The following is a 5,000-nucleotide window of genomic DNA, read 5'->3' on the forward strand; positions in this document are numbered from 1 at the left end:
CTAATGAATAAGGAACATATTCAATTATAGGCTATATATTCCCTTGATTAGGAATTTTTCAAAGAAATTTCTTCCATCTAGTTACTCTTGAATCCAAACTCTAAATTTTCCGTAAAAGTTACTCCATTTCCTTTCACTACACTATTCTCTCTCTCTCTCTCTCTCTCGCTCTCTCTCTCTCTCTCTCTCTCTCTCTCTCTCTCTCTCTCTCTCTCTCTCTCTCTCTCTCTCTCAGACTCACACAACGAGTGTTCATAAACAAGTCGCTTGAGTGTGTTCTATTCATCATATTCTTCATCTACTCCTTTGATTCATTATAGGTAATATGATATAATTCTTATATTTTAATCTAGTTTTTTTTTGGCTTTCGCGTGCATAAGCAATAGCTTATTTTTACAGTCCTCTGTCCACATTTTCTATTTATTTTGTGTATAACAGTTAGTATTCATGGTAAGATTTGTCAAATATCATAAACCTTTCGTTTTAGCATTTATAAGAAAAGTTTTACAAAATGATATGCGAAAACATTGAAAAAAGTCATAGAATTTCTATTAAAGATAAAGTTATAATCTTGATGATTTTATCACCTGAGAGAGAGAGAGAGAGAGAGAGAGAGAGAGAGAGAGAGAGAGAGAGAGAGAGAGAGAGAGAGAGAGAGAGAGAGAGAGAGTGAATCAAATCAATAGATATAACAAAGAAAAATGTATATAGTAGATAATTCTGTGTATTGAATCTGCTATATCTTGAAAAGAAATCATGGCTTGGTAAATAAATAGTACTCTGGGTATTATAAAAACATCATGCATGTAAAACCATTTTTCAAAAAACGATCTAACACGGCATGCAATGTATTAAATGTATAATCACTAAAGACTCCTATGTTAATTCAATGAAGAAATTCGGCCATGGTACTCCAATGACGTCATGGCATTAGCTCCGCCCAAATCGTTTAAATCAAACCGACCCTATCTTTATTGACTGTGGTAAAACCTAGAGAACAAAACAATTATAACCTTGAAACGTACTTATCTGGATGAAAATAAAACTCAAACATTCATGATAAAGTCGAAACAGGATATTCTAAAATAAGGAAAACACTTAAAAACCAAGAAATATCGTAGACAAAGATACAGAATTACCGAACAAGAAAAAAACGAATAAATAAAAAAGATGGAAAATAAAGATAAAGCTAAATATTCTCGGAAAGATCTCAATAAAGTAGATGAAGCATAAATGATGTTGTCGTGATTAGAATAGAAGATGGATTCAATAATAAAGTTTAAAAGCAATAAGATGAAGATAAGTTAACCTCTTGATTAATCACTTGAAAACTAAAACGGAAAAAAAACAAGCGAATGAGCAAATGGAAAGAAATATTTCCTCCTATAATATTCTGTTGTAGTTTCTATTAAAAGCACCACAAAGAAGAATTAATAATTTTAAATAAACTTATACAAAACACTTAATATACAATAAAACAGGTAAGAACATAACTACCGACAAAACAAAGTCAGTTGCAACAAAATAATCAGTTAATCTAAAGTCGAAATGCATTCAAATCCGATTACATCTTCAGCATCAGAGCTCAAGACACAATTTAGAAATAGCGTAGTTGTATTACAATTTCATTATCAGTAATATGATTAAAATCGAGGGAGTGAATCAGATACATTAGCAACATCTCGTTGGAAGGGAGCCCTTACTTGTTAGAGCAATACAAGTTTAATCTTATGAATTGTGCAATTTTTATATTCAGTGCAAATCTTTCAGACGAATGTTTCAGATGCGACAAGATCCTGACATCACCGGATACTAGACAAAGAAAGCAGAGCATGACTTTATACAAAATCCATAATTCTATAACTAAGAATTAGCAGTTAAGCAGATGAAAGAGGATTAGCAGGAATTACAAATCAAACCGCAAATTCTGATGATATGCTAGAAGAGGGTGATGATCTTTGGACCTATGCTAGCGGGAAAGGCGAGACAATGTCCCATCTCCTTTAAGGGTACAATACATGGTTTCGACCATAATGACTCATTATTGTTATAAATAATCATCATCAAATTCTGATGGTAGAAGTTTAACTAAAATTCCCATCATTTTGGAGACACTTAGCTCCTGTGCTAAAGGTCTTCGATCCTCGTAGTGATCCTCTGGACAGTGTTATTAGAAGAGCATAATTCAATTGTTAGTGGAAAATCCTCCAAAGATGTTTTTAGCAGAGGCCTCACTACGTCAATGACAAAGGACCAATAAATCAGTGTTCAGGATTGAAGCCAGGAATGTTCACTGAGGTTTGAATATAGTTTAGGTGAGAAACTGGTTTATTGTCCCTCCCTTCTATTGTCAAGCACAAAACAGATATATCCGATGCATAAGAGTTACTGCCAAAGAATGTCACGAAATTGATGCAGATATTGACGGTATATTATACCACTAACCTCGGAGAATTTCATATCAGATGCACCTCATAATAAAGTCTGCTCTACCTTCATTCCAGGTAACAGATGAATATGCCCAACTTACTTTGTCATTACCTCGGAACCGCACGTGTTTCATACGCGCTCGTACACTAACAGTTTTGATTTTTCATCTTGTCACTCGCTATTCCATGCACTGTTAACGGACCATATTGTCATTTCCGACTAGCACAAGCTTTTTCATGTTTGAATTTTTGTGACGTTCTTCCTCGCAAGGCACTGTATAAATACTCGATGATTGTTTCATAAAGCTTATTTGCATAATAATTGCATTCATCTCGCCTCTCAGTTATCACCTAACTGCCGTTCCTGGCACACCTCAGATCCTAGTCTCACTCCCTCATTGTTGAACTACTAATACTTAACTTATACTCACTATCTAAGGACGGGAACACTTCATTTCTAAAACGTTGGCTAAGAACATTTCTTTAGAACTAAAGGTTTACTTAGTAAAATATTGAAAATTCTCGGCAGTTTAAAAAACACAAGTTATCAACTGCCTAGCTGCAATAAACTACCCTACTCTCTCTCTCTCTCTCTCTCTCTCTCTCTCTCTCTCTCTCTCTCTCTCTCTCTCTCTCTCTCTCTCTCTCTCTCTCAAGTTAGATCATAATTCAATTAATACAAAATTCGGAAGATTACGATACAATCTCTATAATTTCCGGTTAAATCTCTTTGCCCTTTTCTTGGTCTGACAAAGCATATGAAAAAGACGTCATATATTATACAGCATTCTTCATCCCGAACCAAAACTGTATCTTTCTCATCAGTAATAGAACAGTCATAGGTTACATGGCTGACAACTAGATGAACCTCTAACTTCAATAATAGATCTTTATAACACATATAAACAGACGTAAATGCCTTTCTTCTTCTGGCTCATGCTACTCGTATGAATATTCATGTAAACATTCATTTGCAAGTTACCGATTTAACCATTTGACTCCCAAAACATCTCGCAAGGAACCTTCAAAATTCGCAGCTGAAAACTTAGGATGAAACATAGAATCGTAATGGAAATTAAACAATGCGAGAGGTAGAAATCAGTTCACGTTTGTCTTGAGCAGTTCAGTATATTTCATCTGACAGGGAAGGAAAATACATCAACTTCCCTTTGGTAATATTTAAAAAAGGAGGTATCAGGTTAAATTGGATTCCATACTCCACGCACACTGGAACTTTGCTTCAGACTTCCTTAGGAGCGACGAAGAGTATGAAATGGAATTTGGTGTTAAAGGAAATCCTTTAAAGTCCCTTAATAAGCATAAACAATGTGTACGCTTAAGAAAGGTTTCCTGTTTCTGAGGACGAAAGTCTACTGATAAGGATCTCAGAATTAACAGTCACCGTTTTCCAACCCGGGCCAACATCTTACACCACTACTGTAATATGAATTGGGACATTATGTTGGAGGAACTGTAGGGGGAAACCTTTAAGAATCTCCGTACAATGAATTGTATTATGTATCCATGAATCCGTATATTTATTTTCCCTTGAATATAACAAAGGACCAGCTTCACTCACCATGGGTTCCTACATAAGAGTGCAGAATGGAAGTAACACTTTTTTTCAGGGGTGGGTGGTTTGGGATCTGGTGGGGTGGAGGCAAAGTGTATTTTACCGTCCAATAATCTATACAAGCAATAGTTATAGCAAACAAAATATTGGCGAAAGTCTACTACTTAATAAAAACAATCTTTAAACTTTTTCTTTTCTACAAAGGTGCCGTAACAGAAATCAAGTCTAAAGTACAATTAAATGTTTTGTACTGATGAAATAAAACAATAAAGATGAAGAACTGCTAAATCTTTAATTCCTTCCAAAAACTTTACATATGTTCAAGTATGAAAGATATTACAGAATTATATCAAGATAATTCTTTTAAGTATTACAAGTTAAAAAGCGATTAACTTGAACAAATAGTAGCATTGATAGGATAGTTTTTTTTCTATTCAGTGGGACAAGGAAATGAATGGTGCTTGTAATAGAAAGTGGAAAGACTGTATTATCAAATTACCTTAGGAAAAACTATTTTGGTTACCGAGCACAGTGGAAGAAGTAAACAATATAAAAAAAAGCAAAACAAAACACATTAGAAGACATTCACATTTTGAGAATTATGTGAAACTATTGAAGAGAATTTGGAAAGAGATAAGGACAAAAGCGAGAGTAAGAGATTAGAGAAGGGAAGGAGGGAAGCAAAACAGCCATACACGAGACTAAATCATCAGCAAAAGCAAGGAGGGAGATAGATATCACAAAACACCAAAGACAGAGAGACGGAGAGTTTCTGCTCATAATGATAAAAAAATGACATATTGAAGCAACAAAATATAAAACATTGAAACCGGGTTTAAGATTCAACAGAGCTTTGCCGTAGATTAAACGACCAGTAAAATTCGACAATAAATCAATTAAATGAATGCATTATTCAACATGCTCAAAGGAATCCGTTTAGAGATTTAAAGGTTGCTTATGAATGGTAGAGGCAAGGAACAGTGACGTTGCCCTATCAA

This window comes from Palaemon carinicauda, chromosome 19 (assembly GCF_036898095.1).
Source record: "Palaemon carinicauda isolate YSFRI2023 chromosome 19, ASM3689809v2, whole genome shotgun sequence".
Lineage (NCBI taxonomy): Eukaryota > Metazoa > Arthropoda > Malacostraca > Decapoda > Palaemonidae > Palaemon > Palaemon carinicauda.